This window comes from Rhincodon typus, chromosome 12 (assembly GCF_021869965.1).
Source record: "Rhincodon typus isolate 14 chromosome 12, sRhiTyp1.1, whole genome shotgun sequence".
In the NCBI taxonomy this organism is placed as follows: Eukaryota; Metazoa; Chordata; class Chondrichthyes; order Orectolobiformes; family Rhincodontidae; genus Rhincodon; species Rhincodon typus.
Genome location: NC_063343.1, coordinates 20,781,609 through 20,795,211, shown reverse-complemented (window position 1 = coordinate 20,795,211; position 13,603 = coordinate 20,781,609). Strand labels below are relative to the sequence as shown.

Genomic DNA, 13,603 nt, shown 5'->3' with positions numbered 1-13,603 from the left:
GCTTTTTTCATTAATGTTTAGAAGAATAAGGGGTGATCATATTGAAAGATACAAAATTCTGATGAGGCTTGGCAGGGTAGATGTTGAGGAGATGTTTCCACTAGTAGTGGATTCTCAAACCAGGGAACATAGCTACAGAATAAGGGGACACTCACTAAAAACTGAAAAGGAATTTCTTCCTACAGGCTGGTGAATGTCTGGAATTCTCTACTCCAGAGAGATGTGAAGGCTGGATCATTGAGGTATTTAAAGAGCTAGATTGGTTTTTGAAATATCAGGCAGTTGAGGTCTATGAGGACCTGGCATGAAAGCGGAGTTGAGGCTTTAGGTAGATCAGTCATGATCTAAAAGAATGGCAGAGCAGGTAAGAGGGGCTGAATGGCCTACTCCTGCTCCTACTTCGTATTTATATTCTAATCTGAAAAGGTGGGTTGTGGGTTGTGGGTTGTTGGATAATGGTAAAGCATTGCTGGGAAGGGGTAAAGTGGGAAGGGTTGTCATCCACAATCAGGAGCAAGCTTGCTTTGAGGTGGGACAATATATGACGACACCTGGCATGGATACCTTGCTTGCCAAGGGCTGGGGTAGGGGAATGTAGGCAGGTGCAGGCTCATGCAGATGGGTTGGATGGGGACCGAGGGAGATGTGAAGTCAGTGGGATTTACAGGATGGATTACTAGGAAGGGGGTGTAAATGCTCGGGGGCTGATCAACACGTTGAAGTGGAGGCTGTAAGGCATCAGCCAAAAAGATTTTGCTGTCACTTTCTATTATCCTGGAAAGTGAAAGTGCGCAACAAGGAAGAAAATGCAGTGTCCAAGCCAGAGTTGATGTGTGCAGTGAATTGACCTGTGAGGGAGTGGGCTGCAACACCAAATGACATTAGGGCTTTTAAAAGGAGAGTACAATGACATAAATCCCTGTGCTATATAAGACATAGATGTGTGGGCTCCCTATTCCTGGTCACCCTAAATCATTGCTGTCTCTGTATATTGCAACTCCCTGCTACAACCACTGCTGGACAACTCATTGATGAATACACTTTTGTGCACAGGGGCTATGAAAGAGTGGGGATGTTGCATAAGGAGGGCTGAAGATATCATCATGACCCAATACCATGTAAAAATCATTGTTCCTATTCATTCGACATGATGCAATAGACTGTCAGGGCAAACCCAAGGCAAGTTGACCCTCCACCTTCCACGGGTGGGTTGGTTGCAGGCAGGTTGGAGGTGGGGTGTCCAGCCATCTCTGCAGTGTCCTCAGCTGAGACTTCTGAGGGGGTTTAGTGTGGCTTCTCCTCTGGGGGGGTGCATCTTAGTACTGTCCTGTCTCCTTGTGAGGAAGGGACACTTACAATATACTCACTCTTGGATTTGGGGGCCAGTGGGTGGGCCAATGGAGTGCAGATGTATGTGCCTTTCCTATGCTCAGCAATCTGTGCTCCCAAACTCTCAAAACCTAATCTACTCACTGAGGTACCAGTACCTAAGCTGCTGAGGGGTGCTGCAAGCATCCTTCCTCTGCGGGCTTGGTACTTTCATTCTCAGAGATCAAGAACATGGAGCTGGGAGAGCTGGGTGTTTCTCTACATGTTTTGTAGAGATGCTGCCTGTACCTGTAAGACAGTAGAGAGAGAAAGCACTGAGGCCAGTGGTTAGAAGTGAATGAGATGCAATGAATGAGACTGACATTGGAGTTAATATGAGATTTGCATTGGACATAAAGTTTGGTACTTACTCGGGACATGAATGTCTCAGGATTTCCAAAGGAAGGATCCCTGTCTTCTCCTGTGAGGGCCTTGATTCTCTCCTTGTAGTGAGTGAGGAGCTGAATCACAGAACCATATAATTGTAGAATCCTTACAGTGTGGAAGCAAGATATTCGGCCCACTGAGTCCACACTGACGCTCTGAACAGCATCCCACACAGACCTGCCACCCGCCCACCCCCCTCCACCACCACCACCACCACCAACCTATCGCTGTAACCCTGTATTTCCCATCGCTAATCTATTTAACTCACACATCTTTGGATTGTGGAAGCAAACTGGAGCACCCAGAAGAAACCCACAGCAGGTTTTCAAATGGCGATGAGATATCTCGGGCAAGTGAGGAGGCAGCAGAGATGCCACGCAGCATTAATAGTGTGTTGGAGGTATGGGGGGGGCGGCGGCGGTGGGGGGGAGAGAAGATATTGCAAACAATAGTGACAGTGGCAGAGCATGAGCCTTGGAGGGAGGTAGGTATGTTTGCAGAAATAAAGTAAGTGTGAGGCTGCAACTAGAAGAATATGTTACATACCCTGGCACAGCAGAGAAATGTACTACCCTCAAAACTGTTAGCCATTCCACAACTTGTAGACCCCACTGACTTGGTGGTGATCTTGGAACAAGCTGCCAAATTCTGGTGGTGTAGTCTTTTCTGCTCGTCCTTCAGGAAGAGGACACCTCTCTGTTGTACCACTCCATCCACCAGGACCGCCAGGTTCCTGTCGGAGAATTGCAGTGCCTCCTTCCCCTTCTTCCATATGTTCTGACTCCATTTTTCATTGATCGTGGCAGCTTCAGAATGCTTCAAAATGCTGGTGCTCTGTCAGGTGTACAGTGGTTTTTAAAGAATGCATGTCATTAGGTGGAAATCTGTTGGGTGGAGAGTTGTTCCAGGAATAGTGTATAATAAGATGGAGCTATAATCAGGTGTGAGAGACACCATAAGGAAGTGATAGGTAATTAATATATGATGCAAATAATTGCTAGGCTTTGCGGCAAGAAGACCCTTCAAAAAATGTAAAGCTCTTCAGACTGAGACAAAAAAAAGTAACATCAGCCTGGTACAGCCTTCAGGGTATAGGACACGAATAATATTCCAAAAATATTGAAGGGACTAAGGAGGAGTACTAAATAAATATAATGATTATCAATAGAGATACATATAGAGTCATGGAGAGATTTTCTTATGAGGAAAGACTGGATAGGATGGGTTTGTATGTATTAGAATATGGAAGAATGAGAGGCAACCTGATTGAAACATTAAGATTGTTAAGAATATTCAAGGCTGAGATAGACAGATTTTAATCAGTAAGGTAATCAAGAGTTATGAAAATAAGGCAGGGAGATAGAGTTGATCATTATCAGATCTGCCATGATTTTGTTGAATGGCAGAGTAGATCTGATGGGCTGAATTGCCTTTACCTACTCCAGGATCTTATGGTCTTCCAGCACAATGTGTTATGTCTCTGCCTGTGAGCCAGAAGGTCTGGGCTTGAGATCCATTCAAAGACTTGATGCCCATGAAATTGGTTCATTGTATCCAAACAAGATGATTATCAACTTGCGAATCCTCACGATATACCTAGGCAAACAGTAGGAGTGGGAGAGATTCCTGGTCAGCCATTTTGGATGTAGAATGCAGTTCCTCAAGCTATATTTTTTGGTGTCAGGCTAGTGGCCTGTTTCACGAAAAATGTCCCATGGAAAACAGATGTAAATATTAATGAGGTTTTGTCTCTTCATGTGCCTCTAGATGAAGGAAGTTATTTCAGTGAAAGGGATACTTATGTTGAATCACATTAGTGATTTAAATAAGGAAACTAAATGTAATATTTTCCAGTTTACAAAAGACACAAAACTGTATGGGAGGGTGAACGATGAGGAGGATGCAGAGCTACTTCAGTGTGACTTGGACAAATTGAGTGAGTGGACAAATGCATGGTGGATGAAATATAATGTGAATAAATGTGAGGTTATCCACTTTCGCAGCAAGAAAAGGAAGGCATATTATTACCTGAATGGTGATAGATTGGGAAAGGAAGAAGTGAAACGGGTCATGGGTGTTCTAATGCACTGGTTGCTGAATGTAAGCATGCAGGTGCAGCAGGCGGTCAAGAAGGTAAATGGTATGTTGGCCTTCCTACTGAGAGAATCCCAATATAGGAGCAGGGATGTTGTACTGCAACTGTACAGGGTCTTGATGAGACCATGCCTGTCATATTGTGTGTGGTTTTGATCTAGTTATCTGAGAAGGATTTTCTGGTTATGGAGGGAGTGAAACAAAGATTCACAAGACTTATTCTTGGGATGGCAGGACTGACATATGAAGAGAAAGTAGATCAGTTAGATATTCACTGGAATTTAGAAGAATGAGGGAAGGTCACATACATAAAAAATAAATAAATATAAAATTCTAACAGGACTATGTAGGGCAAAAGCAGGAATGATGTTCCTGATGACCAGGGAGTCAAGAACCAGGGATTATAGTCAAAGGATATGGGATTGGCCGTTTAGGACTGAAATGAGGAGAGTTTTTTTCACCTAGAGAGTGGTGAGCCTGTGATTCTCTGCTACAGAAAACAGTTCAGCCTAAAACATTGAATGTTTTCAAGAAGGTGTTGGATATAGTTCTTAGCGCTAATGGAATCCAAAGGCATTGGGAGAAAGCAGAAACAGGGTACTGCGTTGTATGATCAGCCATGATCAGATTGAATAGCAGAGCAGGCTCAAATGACAGAATGACCTACTGCTCCTATTTTCTACGTTTCATTGTTTCTGTGTTGACTTTAATCATTCTTTTAGCTAAATGATTTAGTTCACACTTATGGTATGGATCTTCTCCAATGTTTCCGGAATAGAATTGAATAACTATCTTGTTTAAATTTGTTTAGCATGATATGACATCCTACCAATGTCAATTTCAAAATAAGCTACTGTTTGTGGAATTTATTTGATGTTATTTTTTAGGAAGAATAGCTGTATTTATGCTTGTTCTCACAAAGTGACAGAGGTGGTGAAGTCATGAGGAATGATACAAAGCACATCGCATAAAGGTGGAAATCATGTTTAAAAGCCTGACCTGGGTATTGGTAATTGTTGTTATTGAAACCCTTATGTATGAAGCAAAAATCAGCCCTGAATATTATAAAAAAAAAGGTAGTTTTGAATGCTTTGTGGTAGCTTCTTTAGGAAAGCGCTTCACAAATGTTATCAAAAATATTTGGCAGAATTATAGGGATTTTTAAAATTTTCTATCTGCTACAGCTATCAATTACATTTCAACCAACCACAGCTGATCTTGAAGTATCAAATAAGCACAGGAGTCTGAAAAACAAAATTAAATAGCAGTTGAATTTTAAAATAGTATTACAATCTTTTTAATAAGAGAGGCTGTAATGAGAATAATATCTTGAGAATTATTTAACTTGAAATTATCTTCATTCTATGATTTTTGACAGACACCAACAATGTACACAATGCTTCCCTTGAAAAGAATGGAAAACCTAATCCAAAAATATGGGCATTTTGTCTTTTTTTCAGGAATAGTTTACATTGGCAAATCAGTTTTGAGGTGAAGTTGCCATTGTGAACATGGTTGAAGGAATATATAGTGTAGGCTTTAACACAGGCTCTAAATCAATACCAGCTGTCTGACAGGACCTGTGTTGTTTGCCAAAAGTTTCACTGCAGCAATCTCTTGCCAGACAAGGAATCCAGAATGTAATGCCAAAGAAAACATTGGTCATTGGCCAGGGTACTCCCAAGACCTGGCAAAGAAATGAAAACTGCAATCGTAGACTTGGCATGATGTTAAGGAATTGAATAGATGCTACAAAAGGTCACATCATAACTGGTGAAGTATGACTTGAATATTACAACCACTAACCTATAAATGTTAATTTGGGTACAAAGTCCCAAAGTTTTCAGTCAGGATCACATCAGTTCGATAAGGGATGATACCAAACTTGGTTTGTATGGACAGTTAGGTTCAATACAGGTCAGTAGAAACAAAACTGAATCTGATTTTCTAAATTTTCACAATGGCCTGGATTTTGTGGTTAATGGTGAATGAACAGTATCAACCATTCATTATTGCTAACTTTTATCCATACATCCATGTGTTTTGCACAGGAATGAATAGTGATTGGTGAGCTACATTGGTATATCACCCTCTAGAGGGGAACAAGGAAAGCAGCTATGTAGCTCCTCAATTATTCAAATTTAAACATATGTACTAAGGCATGTAAAATCTGAACCAGCAAGTATAGGATGAATTTTACAGAAGGATTTATAGATTGCCAGTCTGGTCAAAAGATCAGTAAGCACCATGTCAACTTTAAATCTGGATGCCTCACTGTAATAAGACACAGGGTCAACCTTTACAAGGTACTTAGGAACACAGGATCAGGAGTAGGCCAGTCAGCCTATTCCACCATTCAGACTATGGCTGATCTGTGGCCAAACCTCATATTCCTGCCTTTAGCCTATATCTCTCAATACTTTTGCTTAACAAAAATCTATCTCATAGTTAAACTTCCACCCTCAGGCAAAGAAAGTATTTTATGATTGGCCAGCAGCCTTGTTGTCAGAGCAGTGCCAGAAGCAAGTACTGGCCACTGCTGGGATTATGAGGAGTTCCCAGCAAGGAGGAAATAAGATACTAGACTTTAAGGAAGATAAGGTATTTTGGTCAGCATGGAATGATACATCCATGCATCGTAGTAACTGGGAGGGTTTTAGAGACACATATGAGAATGGGTGGGAGGCTGCATACATAGTATCTTATGGTGAAAGGCGTTGCTACTCATGGGCACAGGGGAACTACTGCCCACAAAAGAAAAATTCCCACTTTACTACCTGCCTTTACCCTTACAGTGAAATCTGCTGAGCTGGCTACTTTTCTTTCCCCATCCCCTGTTACACATAATTCTGTGCTGAAGGTGAAAGTGACATCCTTAAATAGCCATTAAGGTGCATGCCTTAATTAACCAAGCCCCATAATTTGGGAGACAGATTGGGATGAACAGGAAGGTAGTAGACTGACCACAACTTTATTTTGACTACACCCACACCCCGTCACTGTATCTCGTTTGCGTAGGTTTAGTCTCAAGAAAGATTTTCAACCGTTCACACCTGTCAACACATATTTTTCATCCAGATCCCTCCTTTATTACCATCAGCACCTCTTTGTCAGTTGCTCTATGTACCCTCATTCTCTGTTCCATTCTTTATTTCTCGTCCTTTGTCAATAGCATAAAAATGATCATTTTCAGTTCCAAAGAAATGTCACTGATCTCAAAAATGTTTACTCTCTTTTTCTCTCCACACGCAGCACAGTGGCTCAGTGGTTAGCACTGCTGCCTCATAGCGCCAGGGTCCTGCATTTGAGTCCACCCTCAAGCAACTATCTGTGTGGCGTTTGCACATACTCCCCATGTCTGTATGGGTTTCTGCCGGGTGCTCCGGTTTCCTCCCCACAGTCCAAAGCTATGCAAGTTAGGTGGATTGGCCTTGCTAAATTGCCCATAGTGTTCAGCGATGTGTAAGTTAGGCATGTAACCATGGGAAATGTAGGGGTACAAGGAAAGGGTAGCATTATGGGTCTGGGTGAGATGCTGTTTGGAGGGTTGGTGTGGACTTGTTGGGCCAAATAGCCAGTTTCCACTCTATAGGGATTCTATTCTATGGATGCTGCCAGACCGGTTGCATTGCTCAAACACTTTCATGTGACCAGCACATTCAAATATGTTTGTCTGGGGAGGAAGTATAACATTTATTTCCATAATTTAAAATAAGTAATTCTGTGAAGTCAGGTACAGAAAGCAAAACAAAGAGAAAGAAATAAAGTCATGAAAGATAAGACAGAGGAAATAAACAGAAACAGTGTTAAATTTATTTTATTTAATCTTTCTAATATCTCAAACAATAAGTATGAGGAGTGTGACCACATACTTTTAAAATTAAGTTTTAGAGTAGAGTAGGTAGAGTAACTAAGACTTAACATGCTGTTAAAAATTTACCTCCGCAGGAATAGACAAGCTTTCTTTGCTTTGTGTTAAGTCAGTGCATATCTATTATGTAGATACAGTAACTTCATGCCATGCCATAAGTTTAAATGCGATGGCCATTACCAAAATACTGGTTCGAAGAAACTTCTGGAGGATCTGGGCAACGTAGGCAGCAACATCAAAAATTCTACCTTTAATGGTGGGTGCTGGAAATTTCTGTCCAATTTACTCTTTAGTAATAGTAAGGTCTGATAGCTTTATTGTTTCTTTTACCACAATATCTGTGCCAATATCTTGTGTTAAACTAGGTACTGGAAAGACATTCAATAAGGGAAGGATAATTAGGTACCGTTGAATTTTTTCTCTTAGAAATTCTAAGTGAATAGACTTGATTCACTTAATTTAAATAATATGAAGTTGGGAAAAAAGTCCAGTTTTTGCAATGTATTAATGTGGCCAAAGACTGTAAATACCACAGTCAACCATTTAAAGAGGAAACAACCAAATGATGTTTGAAATGTCATTATTTGCATGTGTTGAAATAGTGCTTGTTGAGCTATTTACAATTTAATTGCTCTAACATAATAAATACCAAGATTACTGTAATTGGAAAAGCTTACTAGAACATGCTTTAAGAAATGGATTATTGCAGATGATAAGATTTAAGTTTACCTCCAGCAAAATAAAGTTTATTGTTGTTCCCAAGGAAATTTTTGTACGAAATATATTGTCAGCAGTTATAAAGGATACAAATAACAGCACTTGAGATGCAGTGGGAATGGGTAACAGTAAGAATTATTCTGAATGTCAGCTGTTTTTGACCCCATCTTTGTAAATTAATCCACATGCTGAGTACATCACTGTGGAGTCCTTTATTGCATTGACCCCGTTCTATGTAGGTAAAAGGAATTTGCCCATATATTATACCTTTTCCGTTGAAGAAAGGGTCGTAGAGACTGCCAACCATTGCAGCATTCGCCATGGCAACACCCTGACCAATCAAAATTCACAATCTAGTCTGAATTTTTTTCAGCCAGCTGAGATTAACAGTTAACAGTTGCTGCTGCATCTCCATGCCAACCATGGTTCAATCAATTTGTGTTTTTTTCTCATGCTGTATAAATTGATGTTCACGTTCCAAATTTATTTTCTTGTGTGTCCCCTCTGATGTGTGCAAGTCAAAAAACTTAACTTCATTTTTTTATTGCAATATTTAAATCCTGTATGATCAAGCAATTATCTGTAACTAGAATGTTAAAAAGTTAGCAGTTCTCATAATTCATTTGTCTGTATAACATAAATAGCCTTAATGGCTATGTTACAGGGGTAGGTGATGGCCTAATGGTATTATTGCTAGGCTATTAATCCAGACACAAAGATAGTGTTCTGGTGACCTGAGTTTGAATCCTAAAAGTAGTGAAATTTGAATTCAGTAATAATCTGGAAATAATGATGACTATGAAGATATTGCTGATTGTCAGGAAAACTTATCTGGTTCTCTTTAGGGAAGGAAATCTACTATCCTTACCTGGTCTGGCTGATATGTGAAAATTGCTGGAGCACAATTTCTGTGAGTTAACCTTATCTAATAAGAACTGAAATTTGTGTTTTTTTTTACTATATTGAGTTACCAAAGCGCACATCTCAAATTAAAATAGGCTACCGATGCTTGTTCACTGGAGAACACCTCAAAAATCCATTACATATCTTGTCAATTTAGTTGCTGAGATTATCACAACTTGAGACCATTTTCTAAGGCATAAACTACCAGTTGAATCTATTACATTAAAATTATCTACAGTAGCAAAAGTATAAGCCAAGTATTAGACAATAACTATCCTAACATAATAACATAATAAGCTAGATTTTTAGAAAGCTCATTTCAGCTATTGTACTTTTGAAAAGAGCAGTCATTATAAAGTCCCAGATTAGCCTTATCTTGGGTTTTGGTTCAGTATTGTGTCATAGATATTTTTTAATCAACCTGCTTAGAGAGTTATTACACACCCCTGGAGCATATGGTTCTGGAATGTGGACCTTTTGGCTCAGAGGTAGGGACAGCATCATTGCACCACAAACACCCTACTGCCCAATCAGGCATCAAACCCAGCCATAACAACAACCAGTAGACCACAAGGCTGCGTCAGTTTAAACTGTGTTCTTGGAGTAAGATGTTGCATAGATTTGTGTGCCAAATACCTATGGAACACCCTGCATTTTCATTAGAATTGGAGACTAGCAACCAGAATTGGATTATTTATGCTTCTGACATGCTTTAAAGTACGGATATTGTTTTGAAGAAGTCAAGCAAACAAAATATTAAAAATTTTCATACCTTGGTGGACAATAGTATATTGTTATGTAGCAGTGAAATTTTAGTTTTTGCATTTTGATTTGGCATTAATCACATATTAATTTTCAATCACATTGTTCCCCATCACAGGAATCTCCTTATTGTTTATATCATGATCAAAAACCTTGGAAAGCATTGCAAGATCTTGATTTTTTTTAATGAGTTTTATGAAAGCAATGCTGCTATTTTAACTCTGATTGTTTAAACTATAGAAAACTAAAGACAGATACTTAGATGCATATTCTTTGATGGTCTCAGGCTGAAACCAACAATTGGATTGGATCCACAATTGTAACTTCACAAATACTTAAACTTTACAGGTTCCAAATGAGATAAAGTTTAATAAACTATACATAGAATTTACTGCACAGAAACAGGCCATTTGATTGAACTGGTCAATGGCAGAATTCATGCTCCATTTGGGCCACTATCCACCTTAGAATGCCAGAAAGTTCTATCTGCATTTGTAAAAAAGTATTGTAACAAATTAACAGTTTCTTGCATTGTCTGTTGCAAATAGTATCAGTAAAACCAATTGTTCTTGTGTAATATCTGCATCAAGCATAGACCCAGGATACATTTTAGCAATCCATCCATGCATTTGTCAGGATTTAAAAATAACAAAATTATAGAGCTTTTTCTTTCACTTTTCCTAAAAGTACAACGTTTCCCTGAAGTAAAATAGTAGGACACTTAAAACAGCAGCTAAAATTCTGAGTTGGCTTAATCTGGACTAAATCCAAAATACTTTGAATAAATGGGAGTTTAGTAAACTTGAGCACTTTGTTTCTATTTGTCCATTCACCAGTGTCTCCATTTCCTGTGCTTAAGCCTCTAGCTGTAGAATCTTGCACTGTTATAATGAGGAATGTATTAAGATATTCTCCAGTGAAACACCCATCACATCATAGTCCTTTTCAAAAGACAAAGTGTAGCTGTTCATGTGTGGACAGCTTCAAACTATTTTGTATTTAATCTCTTTGCAAAACAGTAGACTGTAGGAATCAACACTTTTAGTCTTAGAAGTAGCAAGAGTGAAAACACTGAAGGGTTATTTTTATTCAAAAAAATACAGTTCATGTTTCTTTTGGCTGATTTTTAATAGTCTATAACTGAAGTGTTTCAAATTCAGTATTCTGCTCCCTGGGCTGACTGGAAAATCTCAACGTTAAAATACATTGTCTACTATTTGGAGTTAAATCTCCTGGAGAGAAAGCCAAAGAATTGCACAATTGCTTTGCAAAGAATGCTATAAATGGATTCAGTTTTCAGTGTGATGAGATGTTAGTTGAAATTTTATGCTTATATTTGGACTTTTGGGAAAACTGTTGCTATTATGAAAGGGTAATCTCATCTCGCAAGACAACTGATCTGCTGAGTGATGGATGATGATTTGGTGTTATGTCTTGGCATGCACATCAACTATTGCATGTTGTCAACTAATGTATTTAAATGTACCTAATTCAGCCCTAAATCACTTGGGACACGTTTACATTGCAGCAAACAGATGAAGACTTTTCCTCAGCAAGAATCACAACTGTTCAATGAGGGAGTTTGTCATTTGGCTTTTTAAGGGAGTAAATTTTAGAAGTCCCTGGATGAACACCACGGATTTCTGAATGACATTTTAGCTAAATGCTTGCATACTATCATGACAAGGTGGCCTGTGGATTGATGGGGTCCAATATTAATTGATGGACTGTTAATATGATGAAAGTTTCTGAGGGGACAGAGGTTGGAATTGTTTGATCAGAATCTGTGCTCAGAACTGAAGCAACAAATTTTAACTTCTGGGCATTACACTGTGGATGTGATATGCACTCACAGGACTCAATGTCAACTCTTAATTCAAAGGGACAAGAAACCAGTAAAGCAGATGGTTGTCATGGTAGATGCTGACTCAGAAGTAAAGAAAGTGAGCAGACCCAGTAATGCATCTCTGTTAAGAGCAGAAAGAATGAACAGTTTCCCAGTGGTGAGAGAAAGAAACCTGATGTAATCACTGAAACACCTAAAACATTAAAATACATGTTTTTCTGGGCAGTTTGTACATTTTCACTTCAAATATGGTGCCGTGATCCATCTGCGGTTGCACCTGCAAGTCACACCAGCTCCTACTATCTTTGCAGGTAAGCTTTTAATTCAGAATGTTCAACTCATCAGTTTGATTTCAGTGGGAAAGAAAGGCAAACTATCATTCCATGCATTATCTGCCAGAAACATAGAGGTGACTCAAACAATAAAAAATTTGAATTAGTCTTTGCACAAACAGCAAAATATTCACAAATAATCACTGACATGGTCAGGGTCTCATGTTTTATTTTCCTCATTCCTTTTCACTTTTACAATGCAGGTTTGGCATCTCAGTAATTAGCTTGCATAAACTGTAAAAAAACAGCTTTAACACTGGAAATGTTCTAAGAAACTTCACAGAGGGGTAATTGATAAATAAACAAATATTGAATCAAAGGAGGAGCAAATGTGCGTGTGCACACAGTTACTCTACCAATGGTGGCACTGGCAACAAACACAGCCTTTTCTGGGAGTCAACAGTAGCTGAACTGTTGTATTCTTATGATGACCCTGGCAGTAATGTTTACATCTGATCTGGTAATCATCATTTTCCTCCTCCATGTTCTCCTTATCTGAAAATGTGTGATAAGATTTGATTCTCTTCCACCTGCCATTCTAGTTGTGGAGATCACAGCACACCTCTTCTTTTATGCAGTCCTTCAGGATCAGGAGGGCTCCATCTCCATGGGTTCTGAAATAAAACAAAGAACTGCAGATGTTGAAAATCTAAAACAGAAACAGCAAGTTCTGGTGAAACATAGCAATTTTGGCAACATCTTTAGAGACAAAAAAGAGTTAACGTTTCTTCCAAACTTAAAGAATTTCACCAGTTTTTACAAAGTATCACCAAACTCAAAATGTAAAATCTGTTTTTCTCACTACAGATGCTGCCGGACCTGCTGAATTTCTCCAAAACTTTCTGTTTTTGATCCATGGGTTCTGAGATGGCTGAAATGTCAAATGTGCAGACTCAGTCATATGCAGGGCATATCCACGAGGGTTGGGTAGATGGATATTTGGATGTTTAGGTGCTCCCTCCAATACCTCAAGTTTACTTCTACATATTCTCAATTATATCACTTGATATATTGGTTGCCTCCTCAAATGCACCTTTTCCATTTTGGTCATTCTCAAGCCAAGGTCCCTTATCATTTGATAAGGATGTCTAGCCTCTTTATAGGGATCTGAAGGCATCTGTAAAGCATTGCCATGTTTGTCCTAAGAGTCTGCTGCTGTGGAAAGTCCTATGTAGGATAGTTGCTTTGGGAATCTGGTGTCAGGCAAGCTAATGGCAGGAAACATTCAACAGAGCTGGCTTTGAGTGATTGGTAGCTTGAGAGAGGATACTGCTGTAGGACCACCTTTGTAGCTTCCAAATTTAGAGGAACTTACAAAGCCAC

General features: G+C 39.2%; 1 long non-coding RNA gene across 1 annotated transcript; it reads left to right on the top strand.

Moving 5' to 3' along the window:
• The first annotated feature begins 9,280 nt into the window (after positions 1 to 9,280).
• Positions 9,281 to 12,173, top strand: LOC125484527. The gene is made up of 2 exons (XR_007263351.1): positions 9,281 to 9,347; positions 11,631 to 12,173. It is a non-coding gene; the product is annotated as an uncharacterized LOC125484527 (long non-coding RNA).
• Positions 12,174 to 13,603: the final 1,430 nt, after the last annotated feature.